Raw genomic sequence first — 23375 nt, 5'->3', positions numbered from 1 at the left:
ATGCACAGATTCCAACAATGCCGGGGTTGACCACGGACAATCAATGCAGTCCGACCTGCAGCACTTCTAACAACATAGCGATGGACCACAGTTATGCACAGATTCCAACAACGTCGGGGATGACCACGAACTATCAATGCAGTCCGATTTGCAGCGACACGACTTGCGAGGCGGAGAATATAGAGGTCGATTCCGAGGAGGAGTTCTAGTAGAACAAGCAACACCAACCGAACCCGTCGTCTGGCCATTACGAATTCTGCAGTGGAACATACAAGGTCTTGGAAATAAAAAACACACACTTCAGGAGGCTGCAAGCGGCACGAAAGCAGATATAATCGTTTTGGAAGAAACTCTTTTTCCCGGCCACGAAATCCTTCAGATTAGCTGGATATCAGCACTATGTTCTACCGTATGAGCAGGGAAGACTAAGAGGATTAATGACCCTAGTCAGAAACACCATACCCAGCAAGCAAATAGACTCAGTTTCATGTGGGGATGGAGTAGAGGTATTAGCAGTTACAGTGAATATGGCTAATTTTGAGCTCCTCATATACAACGTCTACAAGCCCCCTAGACGTAAACTAGAAGCAGAGGCAGTGCTTGCCTTGGCCACGCAGGAAAATTTAATTATTGCTGGAGATTTTAATGCTCATCATCCAGAGTTAGGTGCAACTGGGCCAGCCAATGCAGATGGGCGCCATTTAGCTGCAGCTCTGCGAGAAGTACCTGAAATTACACTTCTCAACACTGGGGAACCCACTCACATTCTAGGAGGTTCCCTTGATCTTACATTCATCTCAACAGCACTCCGGCAACAGGCGAAGTGGGAAGTAGACCCGGTGATCACCAGTGACCACTATGCTACTGTCACGACACTCAACCTGGCACGACCTACACCACCTGCGCAGCCTCGGTGGAATTTAGGAAAGGCCAATTGGAATGTATACCAGGAAGAACTTGAAAAATGGTATGCAACGTACACGCCACCTGAGGATTTGAACATTCACGAGACCAATCTGCAGGAAGCCGTTGCAGCTGCTGCGAACAAAGCTATTCCGATCATTATCACAGGTAACACGAAACGAAAGAACTATTGGTTCTATAGTAATGACGTTAAAGAACAGAACCACAGAGTCAATATCTTCAGAAAACATCTAAAGAGAAACCCCACACCAGAAGGTAGAACTCTGCTACGAGCGGTGATATCTGAAGCAAGGCGAGTTTCTAGAGAAGTAAAGGAGGCAAGATGGTTTGAGTGGTGTCAAACTCTAAATGAACATAGTAGTCTTGGCAAGATATGGGGTCAGATTAAAACTATATCAGGTCGACCAGCCCGGCCACAGGCATGTATTCAACCATTGCAGGAGGCTGAGAGACTTGCTCTCCAATTTGCAGAAAGAACAGCTTCATATCAGCTTCCTGCAATGGTCCGAAGGCAGCAAGAACACTTAAAACAAGAGAGGATGACAGTCATTCATGAGGGCATAGCTATAAATGACGAATGTGACTGTCCCTTCACCGAACAGGAACTAAGCAGAGCCAAAAAAGGTGGTAAGGACACTGCACCAGGTGCTGATAACATTACATACTCAATGATCGCACATGCAGGTCCTGCTGGAGACCGAGGGATATTGGACGTCATCAATGCGTCTTGGCAGCAAGGCAAACTACCGCCCTCTTGGAAGAAAGCAGACATCATCCCGATTCCTAAGCCGAATGAACCTGGCAATTACAGACCCATTTCATTAACATCATGCGTTAGTAAAACTGCAGAACGGATGGTCTTAAATAGGCTACTGTGGAAGACTGGAGACCTTCATAAACACATATTTGGCTTCACTAGAGGAGTAGGTACTGCAAACTGCATAGCAACATTACTAGGAACAGTTAACTCGGGTCCAGCTATAGTGGTCTTCCTTGATCTGGAAAAAGCGTTTGAACTTGCAAGCCCGCCAGCAATACTACACACCTTAGTTAAAAAAGGTGTGAGGGGGAAAATGCTAGCATGGATTCAAGATTACCTAAGTCACAGGTATGCCAGAGTAAAGTTGCAAGGACAAGTGTCGGACTACCTCTTGCAGGAGAATGGGACTCCACAAGGAGGAGTCCTCAGTCCTAGTCTTTTTAACATCCTTATGGAAAACCTTGTTACCATGTCCTTTACAGAAGGGGTTACATTGCTAAGCTATGCTGATGATCTAGCATTAGTCGTTACGGGTCCTTCACTTCTAAATAAAGCTCAAGGTGCTTTAGATCAAGTGGCATCTGAATGCAGTGTTTTAGGGCTAAAAATATCTGCACAGAAGTCTAAGGCGATGAGACTAGGTGGCAAGGCTCCAGACAGGCACCTACGCATTCAGGACATTAACCTTCAGTGGGTTACACAATATCGATATCTCGGAGTGTGGATTGATTTTAAAATGACATTCCATAAGCAAATTCAATATCTAAAGGAGAAAGCAAAGTCACGAATAAATATAATGAGAGCAATCACAGGGCCCCGTCTAGGAGCGGGACACAGAGTGTTGAGAATGTTTTACATACACGCCGTTCGTTCCCTGGTTGATTATGCAGCGCCTGCCTTACTCACTCTTTCTCCTGGTCAGTGGGCAAACGTTGAGGTTCTTCAAAATGATGCATTGCGAGTCATAACAGGTGCTCCCAGATGGACTAAAATCCTGAACCTAAGACTAGAGACGAAGCTAACGTCGATTGAAATAAGGGTAAAGGGGATTGCTGCGTGCATGCTGACCAAGATATTGACTAGACCTAGAATCAGTTCACTTAAAGATATGATCACTGGAGCACTAACTCTGGACAGAAGAGCCTCCAATGGCAACAGGTGGACCCATTGTGCGATAAACGCCATCGATACATTCGATATGGCAAACACAGTCACTGAGAGGGGTGTCGATGACATACATGCAGACTTTGTTATACAAGCCCCTTGGGAATCTCTGCCAGCAGACTTTCAGATTATGGCTCTTGACGGGACGAAGAACCAGACACATCCTCATCTGCTCCGTCACTTTGCACAGATGCATATAGAAGCAAACATGGCATCCGACAGCTTCACTTACTTCACGGATGGGTCAGTAGACCAGCAGGGACAAGAAACCGAAGCTGCAGTTAAAGCAGGAAACTCTGTATATAGTTGGAGGCTCTCAAATGGGTGTTCGACTTTACAGACTGAGATGCTAGCCATTCAAAAGGCTTTGGAACATGCTCTTGCTGAACACCGACAACATGTTATCATCCATACAGATTCGAGAACCGCCATTGAAACCTTGCAACAGGAACACATATGTGATAACATCCATCTGATCACCAATGTCTTATCATTCATGCACACACTCAAACGACAAGGCCGACGGGTACTTATCAACTGGGTGCCAAGTCATGTGGGACTATTAGGTAATGACATTGCAGACGAAGCTGCAAAACTTGCTACTAAGAGGAGGAATGTAGACATTTACATACCACAGAGTCTCTCCCAGATGAAGAAAGTGATTCGAAACAGAGCAATGCGAAAGATGTACAGTGACCACAACACAGCAGTTGCAACATCAGGATCTGCGGGTTGGTACAAGAATTCAACCAACTACGAACCACTTAGTTTGATGAACGGGGGCAGTAGAACAACAGAAGTGCACTTACATCGCATCAGGCTTGGATACCCATGTGCATGGGAAATAGGCTTACGGGTTCCGGAAGGTGAGAGGAAATGTCAACACTGTGGAGAAATGCCCGACAGACCACTGGAACATTATCTAACACAGTGCACAGTTACAAACCCGTTAAGATTTCACCTTCGATTCAACAGAGCTGAGGAAGTTGTTAAACACATATGGCAAAATCTTACTGAAGCGACCATACGAGTCATACATACTCATCCTCCGCCCAGGTAAACCAGAAACAAGCATCACTTAGTGGGCCAGCCAGAGGCTTAGAGCCCGCGCAGGATTATTCCTGCTAAAAAGAAAAAAAAAAAAGAAAAATATTGACCACCTGCTCTCCTTCGTCTCCATCAGAGTTATGGGAGAAATATAAATCGAACAGGGCTGAAGATATTATCCGTCGAATACTCAAGGAAAATTCAAATATGAACATAGATTTCACATCGGAAATCTAAAATGAAACGTTGATAATTACTGAAGATTTGTGCTTAGAAATCGCAAACAAAGTTCTAAAAATATTGGAAATGCCATCACCGAATCGATCTGCTTCGTTCGATGTAGAATTGCGTCGGGAACAAAATTACAACATGGGTGATCTGTTGTATGTGCAGTCAAACATTCCTCAGCTAATGCTTGAGCGAAAAGGCATTTACAATCAAATAATTCAAACGGTCAATAACAGGGTTGGAGAAATCTTTTTAGATGCGCCAGGAAAAACTGTAAAACCATCCTAATTAGATTGATTCTGACAGCATATTGATTCCAAAATGGCATAACCTTGGCTCTTGCATCGTCCAGAATCGCTGCGACATTGCTACCAGGTGGAAGAACTGCTACTTCGGCTATGAAATTGCCATTGATCATGCAATTCATTGAAACTCCCACATCCAACATTTCCAAAGCATTGCACAGATGTAAGCTTATTGTTTGGGATGAATGCACAATGGCCCCAAAAAATTGCTTGAGGCTCTTGATCGATCATTGCAAGATTTGTGTGGAAACATCAGACCATTTGGGAAAGCATGAATGTTGCCAGCAGGAGATATAAGGCAAACATTACCTGTAATTCCTCGATCGACACCAGCGGACGAAATAAATTCTCGCCTGAAATACTCTACTTTGTGACTCCACGTAAAGACGTTAAAATTAACTTAAAATATGCGTGTCCAGCAGCAAAACGATTCATCAGCTGAGATATTCTCATATCAATTTCTGGAAATTGTGAACGGAAACGTGCCGGTTGATCTCAGCTCAGGACTGATTTCATTGCATCATAACTTCTGCAATTTAATGACGTCAAAAAAAGAATTAGTTGGAAAAAGTATCCCCATTATTCAAACCAATTATAAGAATCATGATTGTCTGAGTGAACGAGCTATTTTTGTGGCCAAGATCAAAGACGTCTACGAACTTAACAATATTATTCAGTCTAACATTCAAAGCGAGGCAGTCACATACAAGTCCGTCGACACTGTTGAGGTAAACGATGAAGCAGTTAATTATCCAACAGAATTTTTGAATTGACTCGATCTGTCACGAATACCACCGCGCATACTGCAACTAAAAATCGGCGTGCCAATTATCATGTTGCGAAATATCAACAAGCCAAAGCTTTGCAACGGCACGAGGCTTGCAGTAAAAAAATTAATCAGCAACGTCGCAACAGCAACAATCTTCACAGGACCTTTCAGAGGTGAAGATGTCCTCATTCCTCGCATTCCTATGATTCCAACAGATATGCCATTTCAATATAAGAGACTAATTTCCAATTCGATTGGCGTTTGGAATTACCATCAACAAAGTTCATGGCCAATCTTTAGAATTGTGCTGTTTATAGCTAGACACGAATTGGTTCTCACATGGACAATTATATGTTGCGTGTTCTAGAGTCGGCAAACCTGACAATCTCTATATTTCCACAGACAATGGAACAACAAAATATATTGTATACCCACAAGAATTGTGAAATTAAACATATTAGAAACGTGCACTTTCTCTCTTCTTTTTTCCATTTAACCAGACTGAGCCACAGCAACGCGTGGCGGGTACTGCTAGAATATAAATAAAAATGAAAATGTTCGTTTGTTCAAAATCGCTAATCTCCGAAAGTTCTTCACTGATTGCTTTGAAATTTTCACACAATGTTCCATTCGCATTCGAGCAGGTTTTTATATACATACTATATAGATGTCAAATCTGTGACGAAAAAAACATGCTTTTTCTGAAAAAACTGTTTTTCATGTGATTTTCATGTGAGGGAAATCTTCGAAACCTCTTTACCGATTGCTTTCAAATTTTGAAATAACGTTGCATTCGAATAGGCGAGTGTTTTTATATACCTACCATATACATTCTTCACCTGTGATAAGAAAAAACATGTTTTGTTTTTTTTAAACAGCGCCATCTGTAGGACATAAGAGCAACACACACTGCAATCTTCGAAAGTTCTTCACCGATTGCTTTGAAATTTTGACTCAACGTTCCAATCGAATATGTGTGTGTTTTTATATACTTACTATTTATATACCACACCTGTGACTGGTAAAAACAAGCTTTTTTCTTAAAACAGCGCCATCTGTTGCACATAAGAGGAACATGCACTAAATAAAATATGTTACGATTTCATTTCAATGTTTCCGATTACATTGATAAATTGAATTTTCATTAATTTTGATTTTTTTTTCATTTTGATTTCATTATTTTGTGTGACAATGCATTGGAATTGAGCTATGAAGTTTACCAAACTGTTCATTTCGTGAGTATAGTTTATTTGTTTCTATTTTCATTTTATTCATTTCGTTTTTTTTAAATGTTTATATTTTTCAGTGCAATTGGTGGTGAAATTGAGCTGTATCGGTTGATCTGCGTTTGAATTAAAATATTTCGTTAGTAATTTTTGTTTTTGTTTTGAAAACAAGAAAATCGACAAAACGTTTATTTCACAGCTGCAAATGTGCAACGAACAGCCATGAATCCACCAGCTACAATGTTAACTGCTTTCTTCACCTTAAGTCAAAATGAGACATTTGCGAAAACATAGCTGTATTCTGAAGTGCCTACGTATTACAAATGGAATGCAAATAGAAAATCATTTGAACGACGCAAACGAGGAGAGCGAGTCGACAGACAACCTGGCATATTCAAATAAACTACGATAGGCAGACTATACACCGTGCTTACCAATCAAGATGAATGCTTCTTTCTTCGCATGCTGTTGGTAAATGTGTCCGGCCCAACGTCTTTCCAGCAATTGAGATTTGTCAACGGCGTAACACATACCACTTCCTGTAGTGCATGTCAAGCTCTGAATTTATTGGAAAATTACCGACACTGGGATGTATGTCCTAATATGCGTCCAACACGACCCATCCAAATCAAATTCATGCATTGTTTGTAATCATATTGACCGCCGGCTCTCCTTCATCTCCAACAGAGTCATGGGAGAAATATCAATCGCACATGGCTGAAGATATTATCTGTCGAATACGCAAGGGAAATTCAAATATGAACATGGATTTCACAGCAAAAATCTACAACGAAGCGTTGATAATGATTGAAGATTTGTGCTTAGAAATCGAGAACAAAGTTCTCAATCAGTTGGAAATACCATCACCGAATCAATCTGCTGCGGCTTCGTTTGATGTAGAATTGCGTCGTGAACAAAATTACAACACGGGTGATCTGTTGTCGTATGTGCAATCAAATATTCCTAATCTAATGCTTGAGCGAAAAGGCATTTACAATCAAATAATTCAAACTGTCAATAACGTGCATGGAGAAATATTCTTTGATGCGCCAGGAGGAACTGGTAAAACCTTTCCTAATTAGATTGATTCTGGCAGCATTTCGATCCCAAAATGACATAACCTTAGCTCTTTCATCGTCCGCAATTGCTGCGACATTGCTACCATGTGGAAGAACTGCTACTTCGGCTTTGAAATCGCCATTGAACATGCAATTCATTGAAACTCCCACGTGGAACATATCCAAAGCATCGGCATGGGAAAAGTATTGCAAAAATGCAAACTTATTGTTTGGGATGAAGGCACAATGGACCACAAAAAATCGCTCGAGGCTCTTGATCGATAATTGAAAGATTGGCGTGAAACATCAGACCATTTGGGAACGCAGTAATATTGCTTGCAGGAGTTTTCAGGCAAACATTACCTGTAATTCCTCGATCAACACCAGCGGACGAAATAAATGCTGGCCTGAAACACTCTACTTTGTGTCGCTACATAAAGACATTTAAATTAACTACACATATGCGTGTCCAGCTGCAAAACGATCCACCAGCTGAGATTCTCACATCAATTGCTGGAAATTGGGAACGGAAACGTGCCGCTTGATCTAACCTCAGGACGAATTTTATTGCCTCATAATTTCTACAATTTAGTGACGTCAAAAGAAAAATAGGTTGAAAAAGTATTTGCCAATATTCAAACCAATTATAAGAATCAGGATTGGCTGAATGATCGAACTGGTCTTGCGGCCAAGAACGAAGACGTCTACAAACTTAACAATATTATTCAGTCTAACATTCAAAGCAAGGCAGTCACATACAAGTCCGTCAATACTGTTGTGGAAGCAGATGAAGCGGTTAATTATCCAACAGACTTTTTGAGTTCACTTAGAATTAACAAAGCTCCTTGACTGACCAACCCCAGACGACACTCATGGATCCATTTGGGTACAGTTTTTCATCAAATTCTGGCGCATGCACGGGCCGCACTGAGTCTAACATGTGTGAGAAAGCTGCATGAACGCGCAAGCCATATATTTCTAAGAACTCTTTGACCCGGCCAGGATCCATGAGTGTCGTCGGGGGTTGGTCAGTCAGGGAGCTTATTTAATAAGCGCCATGACTGACCAATCCTTATAGACGATCATTGGTGCGGTGGTCACGGTACTGTGTACGTTTAGGGGTGATCCTGGACGGCATGGGTTCGAATCCTGGCCGGGTCAAAGAGTTCTTAGTGATATATGGCTTGCTCGTTCACGCAGCTTTCTCACACACACACACATATATATATATATATATATATATATATATATATATATATATATATATATATATATATATATATATATATATATATATATATATATATATATATGCCCACAAGATGGGTAATGGGTGCATAATAAATGAACTAAACTAACTAAACTGTCATACAGTACTAATGGCAAAAGGTCAGCCAGATGAAACTGTAGAGCCAATGTCCTACCAAATTGAAGCCGTGTATTTCACTAATGGCTCAACATGAGAGAGAGGCAGTCTATCCCATAGCATATTAGAGTTTTCAGTCCACTGCTGCTGTTACTGTTTGACTTACTGAATTACTGAGGGATGGTTTCAAAATATTATAATAATAATAATTGTGGGACATTTGGGGTTTGACTCTATTTATTTAATTAATAATGTAATGAATTCAATTACGAAGGACCACCCGCTTTTATAGTAAAGAGGGAAACTAATAAAATGTGATCATTAGAAAATTCCTAGAAGAACCAGTAACTATGGATAACATACTAGAGAATATAATTACTTATATAATTAATGGGCTGTATATAATTTAATTGAATCAAAGCCTCAAACACCTACATTGGGGGGGTATTACTGGAACTTCATATATGTCTAGGAACTAGTGTGGTTCGTGCACCAGTTCATTATGTAATAACCTAATCTTATGACCAATTATAGAATCAATAAAAGTTGTCACCAATAGGAACATAGATTATGAATATCAGAAATTAATGATTATAATAAACACGTGTCAAATCCAGTGAACAGTGATCTATGGTAATAATACACTACAGATAATTTAATCAATGGAATACGGAAAAAGGTCTTAGCTTGAAGATGTTTTCCAAGACATCAGTCATGAATCATCCTCGGAATCTCCTGAACTCATCATGGAACACTGGGAGATGATTGACACGGGAAAGTAACAGCTCGGGGAATTCTTCACACGCAAGCTGTAAATCAAGATATATTACGTAGCAACATATTAGGCTGATAAATATCTATATTCAAGAAATTGGTAATGGAGAGTGAAAAATAATACTAACGTGTATTTTATTTATATCGCTCGGCGTGACGAGAAGCTACCCGGCTATAACCTATCTCTAATGATGCATCAAAAGGGAATAAAGGTACTTAGCTAATAGGGCACTGTGTAAGTTGAGGCTTACCGAAGCTCGCGTCCTAGGCTCTAGCGTCGTAATAACGAACACGTGGCGTTGAGCCTAGCCTAGATGTTGACGCGCTTCTCTGGCCGGTCACGATGGACTACACGGAACAAGTTAACAGGTTCCGGGCTGAATGTCAAGTTAATTCTCGTTGACGATTCACCACAATGTATCCTATGACACTGACACCAGCCAAGTTGCTCAATTCCGCAACTATTCTTCACACCGCACATTGGCGACTTTCCTCTCTCGTCGACGCCTGCACGCGCTCTCGGTGGCGTCTTCTCGATTAATGGCGTCTCCTCTGCCCCCCGCTCCGCGTCCCGTATTTGCTACACAAATTATTTACTACGAATAATATTATTTCTCGCAGTTGCGACTGAAATGCTTGGATAATGACGGGTTTATTATTCAGGAGTTAAATATTATTATTTGCTCGTTTTAAGATGGTAAACGAGCAATGGAGATGAATTTAATTCTCTCCATGGCATTCACGCGTGACGTTAAATTTATTACCAGATAACAGTTGTAACTAGAAACGCTCTATTTGGCATTATTTGGGAGTCAGGTCATCGGTAAATAATTATCACACAGAACACTGTTGTTTTTAGAGAATTAAACTCAATTCTCTGACACACTGGATATAAATGTGTTTATTATGGTGGAATCTGACGCAATACTGGCGTCTGGAGACGTAAGAATTCTAGCATTATTGTACAGATACAATTATTAATACATGTGAATTCTACGGTTTGTTAATTTTAGTTACTACAGTGATTAGTAGATTTAGTAATAATTAATAATAATACAACAGTGTTGTATTAGTGTTGGAAATTTCCAACAATAATAATAATAATAATAATAATAATAATTATATATATAAATATATATATATATATATATGTATATATATATATATATATATATATATATATATATATATATATATATATATATATATATATATATATGTCGTACCTAGTAGCCAGAACTCACTTTTTGGCCTACTATGCAAGGCCCGATTTGCCTAATAAGCCAAGTTTTCCTGAATTAATATATTTTTTCAAATTTTTTTCTTATGAAATGATAAAGCTACCCATTTCATTATGTATGAGGTCAATATATTTTTATTGGAGTTAAAATTAACGTAGATATATGACCGAACCTAACCAACCCTACCTAACCTAACCTAACCTATCTCTATAGGTTAGGTTTGGTTAGGTAGCCGAAAAAGTTAGGTTAGGTTAGGTTAGGTAGGTTAGGTAGTTGAAAAACAATTAATTCATGAAAACTTGGCTTATTAGGCAAATTGGGCCTTGCATAGTAGGCTGAGAAGTGCGTTCTGGCTACTAGGTACGACATATATATATATGTCGTACCTAGTAGCCAGAACGCACTTCTCAGCCTACAATTCAGGGCCCGATTTGCCTAATAAGCCAAGTTTTCCTGAATTATTATATTTTCTCAAATTTTTTTCTTATGAAATGATAAAGCTACCCATTTCATTATGTATGAGGTCAATTTTTTTTTATTGGAGTTAAAATTAACGTAGATATATGACCGAACCTAACCAACCCTACCTAACCTAACCTAACCTATCTTTATGGGTTAGGTTAGGTTAGGTAGCCGAAAAAACTATGTTAGGTTAGGTTAGGTAGTCGAAAAACAATTAATTCATGAAAACTTGGCTTATTAGGCAAATCGGGCCTTGCATAGTAGGCTGAGAAGTGCGTTCTGGCTACTAGGTACGACATATATATATATATATATATATATATATATATATATATTAATTAAATTAATTAAACAATTAAACCCTTTTTCTTTCGAGCATCCCTTTGTGCCCTCAAGAAGAAAGATGGTGGAGTCAGACCCATTGCCGTGGGTAACACACTTCGGCGCCTTGTTGCTAGGGCAGCTGTCAGAAAAATTAGCATAGACGCTGCGACGATGCTTCGACCCCATCAACTAGGTTTTGGTGTCCCCCATGGCTGTGAAGCAGCAGCTCATGCAGCACGAGCCTATATCAAGCACCTCCCAGAAAATAAGGCATTAATTAAATTAGACTTTAAAAATGCCTTCAACCAGGTAAAAAGGGATGTGGTACTGGAAGCAGTTCGAACAAGCTTTCCTTCTCTACCTTTTCTTCTCTACCTTTACCCCTTTTCCTTTCCTTCGTCTCAGCAGGGTACAGTAGGGAATCGACGCTGCTGTTTGGGGAACATGAAGTTGTTTCTGCAGAAGGTGTCCAGCAGGGAGACCCACTTGCCCCTTTTCTTTTTTGCATGGCTATTAAAGAGGTCACAAGCAGGTTGACCAGCGAACTCAACATCTGGTTCCTGGACGATGGCACCCTAGCAGGGACACAGGAGTCCCTGCTAGAAGATCTACAGCTGGTGAAATCTAAGGGAGAGGAGTTAGGACTCACCCTAAACCCATTAAAGTGTGAAATCATCTCATCTAGCCAACCAACCATAGATGCAGTGCGAACCATATTGCCAGGAGCCCAAGTGATCGCTCCCACCGACAGTGTGTTGCTAGGGGCACCTCTGGGCTCGAGCACCATTGAGGTAGTCCTGGAAGAAAAGCTGAACGACCTGAGGAGGATGGAGGGAAGAATAGGGGCCTTGGACGCCCACGATGCTTTGTACCTTCTCACAAGGTGCCTGGCTTTGCCCAGACTGACCTATTTCCTAAGGTGTGCTCCCTTCTTCGACAGCCCAAAATTAACAGAATATGACACACTCCTAAGGTCAATAACCGTGAAAGTGTTAAACCTCTCCCTGCAAGATGACCAATGGGACCAAGCAACGCTCCCAGTTAGACTCGGGGGAATAGGTATTCGCAAGGCGACACAGTTAGCATTGCCAGCATTCTTATCCTCGACCAGAGCAACAGGTGAATTAGTTAAGGAAATACTACCGGAACACCTAAGAGACTCCACTGGGATTCATGATCCCAAATTCGCGGAAGGAGCCGGTCAGTGGGACACTCGTCAACTCTCATCCTCGACCGACTTTTCCAAATGACTGCAAACAGTCCAAATGGGATAGCCCCATAGTGGAGAACATCGCCACATCATCGCTGGAGGCAGCTTCCAGGAAGGACAAAGCGCGTCTTCTAGCTGTGCAAGCGCCCCATGCCAGGGACTTCCTGTTGGCAGTCCCTAATTCCGCCTTGGGCACCCTCCTGGACCATCGGACCCTAAGTATTGGTGTTACTCTGCGCCTTGCCGCCCTTATCTCCACCGAGCACCGGTGTATTTGCGGCCATGCACGGGCAGACCAATACGGCAGCCATGGTCTCATCTGTCGTAAGACACAGGGAAAGAGTGCCAGACATGAAGCAGTCAATGACATCATCAAGAGAAGTTTGGCTTCAGCTGGGTGCCCAGCACAAAGGGAACCTCAGTTGTGCAGACCTGACAACAGCCAAAAATGCCCAGATGGAGTCACCCTGCAGCCGTGGAGGGAAGGTAAACAGGTCGTGTGGGACTACACGTGTGCATCCACATTGGCTGATACCTATCTACCTTACAGCGCAGCTGAGGGAGGCGGGGCGGCCACCTTCAGGGAGACCCAGAAAACTAACAAGTACAGGGACCTAGAACGTTGTTACAGGTTCGTGCCAATAGGCTCTGAGACTCTGGGCGCCTGGGGTAAATGTGCACTTAAGTTCCTGAAGGAGCTGGGCGAGGAACTCATTGGGAAGACTAGAGACCCAAGAGCGGCCAGTTTTATGTTCCAGCGCCTCAGTGTCGCTGTTCAGAGGGGAAATGCGTGCTGTATCTTGGGTACGCACCCGACCCCCGAGAAGCTGGACTAGGTCTTCGAACACTGATTGGTATATTGTTATATAAGTGAGTGTTTTCTGTAAACTGTAGCATTGCATATATATATATATATATATATATATATATATATATATATATATATATATATATATATATATTAGTATATTTTGGTAGCAGTCTTTCCTGTAGACATATATTATTAAATATGACCGAAAAAGTAAGATTAATAATTCTAACACGAATTTTCTCAATCTTTCGTACATTTCTTTTCACTGTTGGAGGTAATTCAAAAATCAATTCTCCAAAATTCATTTTTATTTCTAGTCTGACGCGACACGAGCGCGTTTCGTAAAACTTATTACATTTTCAAAGACTTTAGTTTACAAATACACAACTGAATAGAACTTACACATCTCCGATTTTGTTTATATCTACATTTGAGTGAGGTGGCATTAATAGGGTATTAATTTCATCAACACAAGACAGAACAAGAGGTGGCATTAATAGGGTATTAATTTCATCAACACAAGACAGAACACGAAACAATGGGTATTGAAATGGAAGTGATTGTAGAAAGCCTATTGGTCCATATTTCTTGATGCTTCTATATTGGAGCGGAGTCTTGAGGTGGGTAGAATAAAGTTGTGCATTAATTGGCTGTTGATTGCTGGTGTTGACTTCTTAATGTGTAGTGCCTCGCAAACGTCAAGCCGCCTGCTATCGCTGTATCTATCGATGATTTCTGTGTTGTTTACTAGGATTTCTCTGGCGATGGTTTGGTTGTGGGAAGAGATTATATGTTCTTTAATGGAGCCCTGTTGTTTATGCATCGTTATACGCCTAGGAAGAGATGTTGTTGTCTTGCCTATATACTGGGTTTTTTGGAGCTTACAGTCCCCAAGTGGGCATTTGAAGACATAGACGACGTTGGTCTCTTTTAAAGCGTTCTGCTTTGTGTCTGGAGAATTTCTTATGAGTAGGCTGGCCGTTTTTCTGGTTTTATAGTAAATCGTCAGTTGTATCCTCTGATTTTTGTCTGTAGGGATAACGTTTCTATTAACAATATCTTTCAGGACCCTTCCCTCTGTTTTATGAGCTGTGGAAAAGAAGTTCCTGTAAAATAGTCTAATAGGGGGTATAGGTGTTGTGTTAGTTGTCTCTTCAAAGGTTACATGGCATTTCACTTTCCTTCTTATGATGTCTTCGACGAAACCATTGGAGAAGCCGTTGTTGACTAGGACCTGCCTTACCCTACAGAGTTCTTCGTTGACTTGCTTCCATTCTGAGCTGTGGCTTAGAGCACGGTCGACATATGCGTTAACAACACTCCTCTTGTACCTGTCTGGGCAGTCGCTGTTGGCATTTAGGCACATTCCTATGTTCGTTTCCTTAGTGTAGACTGCAGTGTGGAAACCTCCGCTCTTTTCCATGACTGTTACATCTAGAAAGGGCAGCTTCCCATCCTTTTCCATCTCGTAAGTGAAACGCAGCACGGAACTCTGCTCAAATGCCTCCTTCAGCTCCTGCAGATGTCTGACATCAGGTACCTGTGTAAAAATGTCGTCAACATACCTGCAGTATATGGCCGGTTTCAAGTTCATGTCGACTAAGACTTTTTGCTCGATGGTACCCATGTAGAAGTTTGCAAACAGGACACATAGGGAAGAACCCATGGCGACCCCATCTACTTGCTTATACATGTGCCGATCCGGGCTCAAGAAGGGTGCCTCTTTAGTACAAGCTTGGAGTAGTTTCCTTAGAATATTTTCGGGTATGTCAAGAGGAGTACAGGCTGGATCACGATACACTCTGTCGGCTATCATCCCGATTGTCTCGTCCACAGGTACGTAGGTAAACAGCGATTCTACGTCCATCGAGGCTCTTATCCCTGTGGCCCGTGTGCCCCGCAGTAAGTCAACAAATTCCTTTGGAGACTTCAGGCTGAAGGCGCAAGGAACATAAGGAGTCAGCAGGCCATTGAGTCGCTTCGCCAGTCTGTACGTGGGTGTGAGTATCTGGCTAATGATTGGCCGAAGTGGGTTTCCAGGCTTGCGTGTCTTGACATTTCCATACGCATATCCAGGTTTATATTCCCCAATGATCTTTGGCAGGTGGAGTCCAGATTTCTTGGCGTTCACAGTTTTGATCAGTTTGTTGACCTTTGCTTTCAATTCGGCTGTAGTGTCCTTCGTTACCCTTTGGAACTTAGTTTGGTCAGAGAGTATGAGGTTCATTTTCGCCAGATATTCGTCTTTTTTATGAATGACATATATTGGCGACTTGTCACCTCTCCTGACAACTATCTCCTTGTTCTCACGAAGGCTTTTAGCTGCCGCTTTGAGCTCGGGAGACAGTATGGTGCTTCTGTAATTGCCTCGATTCTTTCCTCCTTCTGCAATAAGTTCTGCTTGTAAGGTATCTTTGGTAGTGACCTTTTGTGTCTCGAGGTCGAATATGTCGTCCAACAGAATTTCCAACTCCACTTTCCGGGCCATCTCACTCGGTCTGGACATATCGTGACAGTTTATGCCCAGATTTAGGAGAGTGACTTGGTCCTCAGTGAGGTTAATTCCTGCAAGGTTCAGAAAGCCATCTCTTGGTCGTAGAATTGCCATAGGTCCTCCATATAATGTTGTTAGTTTCTTGATAATCCTTGTTTCAGTGCTGAGGTGATGTCGGTCTGTGAGGATGTTGAGGTGTTGTTCAATGCGGGTACGGATACTTTCGTCGATGTTGCTATTTCTCCACTCGTTTGTAGCATGAAGTAGTTGCGTTTTGTTGTCTTTGATTTCATTCTCTGCCTTGTATATCTGATCACGAACCAGATCCTGGCGATATTTTATCGTGAAGGCTTGATTCCTTGCTGCTGGGTCGTGCGCTTTAATATTAGTATATTTTGGTAGCAGTCTTTCCTGTAGACATATATTATTAAATATGACCGAAAAAGTAAGATTAATAATTCTAAACACGAATTTTCTCTTTCGTACATTTCTTTTCACTGTTGGAGGTAATTCAAAAATCAATTCTCCAAAATTCATTTTTATTTCTAGTCTGACGCGACACGAGCGCGTTTCGTAAAACTTATTACATTTTCAAAGACTTTAGTTTACAAAGCATCAAGAAATATGGACGAATAGGCTTTCTACAATCACTTCCATTTCAATACCCATTGTTTCGTGTTCTGTCTTGTGTTGATGAAATTAATACCCTATTAATGCCACCTCTTGTTCTGTCTTGTGTTGATGAAATTAATACCCTATTAATGCCACCTCACCCCATCCACCTCACTCAAATGTAGATATAAACAAAATCGGAGATGTGTAAGTTCTATTCAGTTGTGTATTTCACAACTGTTCAGTTCAGTTGGCTACTAGGTACGACATTATATATATATATATATATATATATATATATATATATATATATATATATATATATATATATATATATATATATATATATATATATAAATTATTATTATTATTATTATTAATATTATTATTATTATTATTATTATTATTAGTACTGTATGACAGTTTAGTTAGTTTAGTTCATTTATTATGCACCCAATACCCATCTTGTGGGCGGTATTGGAAAGGGTTACAGAGGCACATAATGGGTTCAGGGACTAAACCCCACATTTCATTTAGCTAAGTAAGTTACAATCATGATGAGCTAGTTACAAAATTCAATATAAGTCGTCATATCGACAATGGGTTTGAGATTGACCACAAGTACAGTTTCTAAATTAAGCAGTGTCAATTTCACTTGGCCTCAGATCTACAAGATCTTGTTGAAGTTCTCAGTGTACTGCTGCTCTCAGATTGCTCATTGACAATCTAAGGTTAGACTCAACGACTCCTTTAAAGGGAGATTCTTTTTCTAACTTATCAGCTCTATCATGCATTCGGAGGCCAACATGAGATGGAGACCATATGAAATGGACTCTGTTACCATCCTTAATAATTTTGTTGTATTTTGTGTCTAGCTTCGGACACGAGCATGTTACAGTTGTCTTAAAGAGTTGAGAGCATTTAAGGATGATAAGGAGTCACTTACAATTAATGTATCAAGTTTGGAGACTTGTGCACATTTCAGTGCAAAGAGCAAGGCAAATAGTTCGGTCTGAAGGGTAGAGGCCCAGTTGTTAATACGGACTCCCCACTCAAAGTATAGGCCATCGCCCATTTTCAGAACAACTGCACTTCCAGCTGCACTGGTGGTGCGGTGTAGGGAACCATCAGTGTATCTGATTTGAGAGAGAGAGAGAATGCTCTGTGGACAGAGCATCAATATGGCTTAAGGAGTTGAGCTTTGCCTCAAGACGAAGCTTGGGCTGATCTCTAATTTGCTTCTTGGGTGGAAAGGGAGGGATTAAAACTGGAAAGGGTGTAATCTCCCACGGTGCAGGAAAGTGCTGTTGTTGTTGTTTCTCTTGGTGCGAATCAAGAACCTGATACATTCTGATTCGAGTTCCAGTTTTTGTTATCCATTTGGAACAATGCTGATCTTCAATAAAGAAATTCTGAAGGGCTTCTGTGCAAGGGTTAGGATGAGTTAGCCTAAGCATTTTTTTTATACCAATTTGACAGTTAATTTCAGTAACACGATCAACAACGCTCGGAATATTAAGTTCCTTTCTCATATTAAGTATCTTTGTGGTACGAGCCCACCCAAGGATTATCCTCAAGGCTCCGTTCTGCAATTTTTCAAACCCTCCAAGCTTTCTTTCAGACATCAAAACAAGCAGAGGTGCAGCATAATTCACTAAGGATCTGATGTATGCAAGGTACGTAATTTTGACAATTGTGACACCGCCCCGCCTTAGCGAGATGGCGTTGCGCAACTGTAGCCCCAGCGAAAACATAGACTTTTAATATCGTAGCAAGACAATGACACAGAATGTTCAGCACTCTTAATATTTTTATTCAAGCACTGATAACATAGCATAATATAAGATTTTTTTTCACATTTCACATAGCGTGTGTAGATTTAGTTTTAACAAAAAGTGAAACACGAGAACATGAACTAATAGGGTTGAGATAGGAGGAAAGGCTTTGCGGAAGATAGAAGAGCTGAGGAGACAGGTTCTAATATTGTTATTCAGACATTAGACAGAAAGTTGATTTCCACGTTACGTTACTAACTGCCTTGCTCACTCTCTCCTTCAGTATAAGAACGTTGAACATTCTGTGACATTGTCTCGCTATGATATTAAAGACTACTGTTGCGTATAGTGTCATACAGTCTTAATGGTATAAGGCCAACCTGACGAAACTGTAGATCCTAGACCCAAGCAATTGAAGCCGGGTATTTCACTAACGGCTCCGCTCGAGAGAGAGAGAGAATCAATGAATGTCGTAATTGAGGTAACGCAGAGGGTTCTGGAGGGGAGTTGGGCTAGCTGGTGGTGGAGTTAGGCTATGATCATCCCACCTCATACCACAGATGAGTGTAATGGTGAAGCTCCTAGGGATAGATCTAAAAATTGCATATATTCTTTCATTCAGTAGTATGAAAACACAACCTTCTGGCTATGGTGTGTGGTGTGTCAAACTCTCTCAAGAGGTTATCCGACACCTCCAAAGTGGTCCTCCAGACCAACGGACTGAGGTAATTTGAAGTGTGTGGGAAATTGTCAGGTGATAGATGCAGACTGTCAAATGCCGGGAGAGGCCACGGGGGAGGGGGGGGAGGGACATATGACCCCACCAGCTAATGCTGATACTGCACCCTCAAGCGCGAATGTCCGAAACAACGCATGGAGCACCTCACACTCACACAGGCAAAGGTGAGGGGGGTGCACAACCCACTCCTGTTGCTACTACACCCTGGTGCTAACCTCAGAGCAATGTGGACATTATACGTTTCAGTCTAGAAGCAAGCTAGATGTGAGGGTGAAGTAGGGAGGGGGATCCATTGTCACACACCATTTGACGGTGAGATGTTCCCACCGCTAACACGACCCGGTCTGATGGCTAACTAATCGACGTCATTGAACACCACCAACACAGCTGGATTGGGTGAGAGAAAAAGTTAAACGGTTATTTTCTTTGCATAAAACAGACATTCTTTAAGAAAAAAAATGTCTCCACTATCAAACACAAAGCCGCCGCCACCTGTTCCCCCCCTTTCCCCCTCGTTCTCCCCTCCCATACCCATCTTAAGAGCCTTGTCTCCTACCCTCTCAGGTAGTGGGGAGCCCCCTCCCTCATCAACATATCCTTGCCAGGTAGGGACTCCCTCCTTCCTCTACATATCCACATACTCAAATCTATCTATTTACACACAAGATTAACTCTACTGCGCATACTCTTACATATTCACCTACTACTACTACTATTCCTCTCCTCTTAAACATTCCTCTTCCTTTACTCTCCCTCCATGGCCACATACAACCACATAGCCTCCCGCCCCCACTTCAACACATCCCTCGGTCAAAGGACCCCGCGCAACCAGACGCCATGCTCCGACACGCGCCATACACCCTGGGAACCCCCCCAGAACCCATTGAGACTATACACCTGTGCTCAACCTGAGCAGGGGGGCTTAATGAGCTCACCTGCTTAGGTGCTGTGCACGGTTGTAGTCTCAATTTACGCTACTTAAGTAAGCAATGCTCATTCCTGTTTCTCATATACATGTTTAAAAAAAGAAATTTAGAAAAATATTGCTACTTCGTTTTCTATTTCTAATTTGATTTTGTGTGAAATGTTTTGTATCCATTAATTTAGTTTTTAGTTAATATATTTATCGTACCTACATTCATCAATGTTTCTGTTTGTGCAATAAAATCATCTATTTTCTCTTTAATAGTCCTATGGTTCGTCTTGTAAACTTTTAGGATGTCGATATATTGATGCCCGTTTCCGCCTATAATATTTTAATCAATATTTTTACATTCCCTGCACCACTTCCCATCCTGATATGTGCATGATATTGATATGGTCAATGTGCATGTTCCTGATATGGGCAATAAGGCATGTTCCTGAGGTGCTCAATGTACATATTTCTGAGGTGGTCAATGGAGTATGTTCCTGAGGAGATCAATGTGCATGTCCCTGAAGTGGTCAATGTGCATGTTCCTGAGGTGGTCAATGGTGCATGTTCCTGAGGTGGTCAATGGTGCATGTTCCTGAGGTGGTCAATGTGCATGTCCCTGAAGTGGTCAATGTGCATTGTGGGAAAAACCTGCTGGGATTGATATAAGAGGAGACTACCAGGGACTTGTACTGAACTAAATTAAAAATTTACTGTCTGCAAATTAATTCAATTAAAATCTCTAGCTAGGGTTGTAAATCCTAGTTCCTCTTTTCCTAATGACAGACTGTGGGCTGTAAGGGACAGGTGGGGTGAATGACTTTGTTGATAGAAGTTCCAATCCACCTGTAGACAGGGATCTCACATCAGCTTGTATTTTATACAAGGATAAGATTTAATAAATTCAGTTATCTGACTGAACACTGGCTCTGTTTAAATCAGGGATTTAAACATACATAGTCTAACCTAGCACCATAACTATTAACAGCCAATATGTACTTATACAATAAACAACAAATTAAATTGTAAAAGTATAATAAATGACCTTAAATGTAGTCTAAATACTGTTAACTAAGTACTAGATTATATTCAATTAAATGAACTTATGTGATAACTTAAAAAATAACTAAGCAAGCAATTGATAACTTAATTTATATATTCAAGTATATATGCAATGTATTTATTTATTTTATACAGTTAGCTTGACTGAATCTTTTCCAACACTATGGACACTTGTGAGGTTTTTACTTATTGAGGCTGAATTCTTTTCTGACAGAATGGACACTCACGAGTCTAGTGCTGGATAATATTCACAGCTACACTACAATTTTAATAAACGTACCGATGAATGATGCTTTGCCTCGCTTTTTTACCGACAGACAGATTTATAGAATATTAAAGTTATACAAGCATACAATTGGCCAATTAATACGCTACTGTAATAAACTTCAATATACTTCTCTGAAGCCGGGTGCCTGTCTGACAAGTTTGCCAGACTGATTAACTCTCTTGTCGAGTTTAGGCACTATATTTTTTCACAGCGTTGCTGTTTGATGATCTGGTAGCGTTGCTACGTGATTGTCCCTGCAGTTGCAGAAGAATGATCGTGGATAAAGATTAAGAATGAAGGTGGAGGAAACCGTCACTGTGATCTCCACTATACACTCTATTTTATATAAATGTTCTAGGATTTTCCTTGTAGATATTGTCCAGGTACTCCCCCAGTTCTAGAGAGTATTCACTGGTGATAAAGATGTTAGATAAGGTGTCCTTGAGCTGGTAATGTTCGCTAAGGATCCGTCATACTTGTTCACTCAGTTGTAAACAAACGCGGAGTGCCTCGAGCTTTGTTGGTGGGCGCTTCACTCCCCCCCATCGCCCTGCCATGGTCTCTGAGCACGGTAGCCTTCTATGAATATTGATTGATTATTTTTACAGTCTAGACTTATGATTAAGATAAGATGGGATTATAATATAATTAGATATAAGATTTAAAGATTATAAGTAGTATTTGTAAATACCATTGAATCTTATTAAGGATTCGATTTTTAATCCTACCGGATGTTGAATCAATGTTCCAATAGTTTTTTAATTAACAAATCCTTCTAGAAGCTTCTGGATCCTTGAGAGATCATGTACAAAGTCACGTAGGCATCAAAAGGGCCCCTGTTGCGTACGTGTTCATGGTGCCATTGTCATCCAGGATCAAGCTATATAATGAATCTATAATGATTCTAATATGATTTTGATACGATTTAGATATGATTTTGATATGATTTAGATATGATATAGAAATTATACATTTCTTAGATGATTATTAGATATGGTGGGTAAAAATTTCCCACATCTTGCAGAGGGAGAGAACTGGCACAGAGTCCAATACTAAGGACAATAGTAACCATATGTATTTATTTACTCTCCATTGGATTGATAATACAAGTGCAAATTTTGCTTGCACTTTTGTGCTGCTGTCCGTTGTGGACGATTGTGTCTGTTAGGAGTCTGTGGGTCTTGTGGAGTTAGAGTGTCTTGAGGTCTCTCAGGATCTAACTGCAGCTGGCTCACTGATTCCATGTGGATGAGTTTGTCCAATGTCTTCAGGGAAGTTGTTCCTTTAGACAGGATTTTGACTATTCTCAAAATCCCCTGACTATCTGGATGGACTGAGACAACTTTACCTAATGGCCAATCAGCCCTAGTGCCATCACTGTCTACCAAGACAATATCGCCAGGTTGGAGATTAGCTATATTATGGGGGTCATTGGCCCCATAGTGATGTTCTCGTAGAGATGTAAGATATTCTTTTGTCCAAACATCATTCCATTTTTGGATTATGCTAGACAGATGCTTATACCCCTGAACCAACTCGCTCTGACCCACATATGAGGGATCTCTGATCTTATCATCCACTAGAGATGGTACTGGAGTCAGAAGTCTTCCATACATTAGGTGGGCAGGACTTAATGGCTCATGTTGAGTAGGATCCTCAGACAAGCAAGTCAACGGCCGGTTATTCACCCTTGAATCTATTTCCGTGATTACTGTCTGGAGTTCTTGAAGATTGATTTTCTGACGGTGTCGAGATTTTCTCAAGGATCTTTTTACAGTTCCTATTAACCGTTCAGCTCTCGGAGGGATAAATTTCCATCTGCAATGACGCTGTTCCAGTGTGG

At 40.9% G+C, this 23375-nt stretch overlaps 1 protein-coding gene across 1 annotated transcript in view; it reads left to right on the top strand.

The window, feature by feature from the left end:
- Positions 1-23375, top strand: part of LOC138368032 (glutamate receptor ionotropic, delta-2-like) — a 55790-nt gene that overhangs the window by 19573 nt on the left and 12842 nt on the right. The window lies entirely within an intron of this gene.

Source organism: Procambarus clarkii, chromosome 24 (assembly GCF_040958095.1).
Source record: "Procambarus clarkii isolate CNS0578487 chromosome 24, FALCON_Pclarkii_2.0, whole genome shotgun sequence".
In the NCBI taxonomy this organism is placed as follows: domain Eukaryota; kingdom Metazoa; phylum Arthropoda; class Malacostraca; order Decapoda; family Cambaridae; genus Procambarus; species Procambarus clarkii.
Note: the sequence above shows the minus strand (reverse complement) of the source record. Positions and strands in the feature narration are given on the sequence as shown.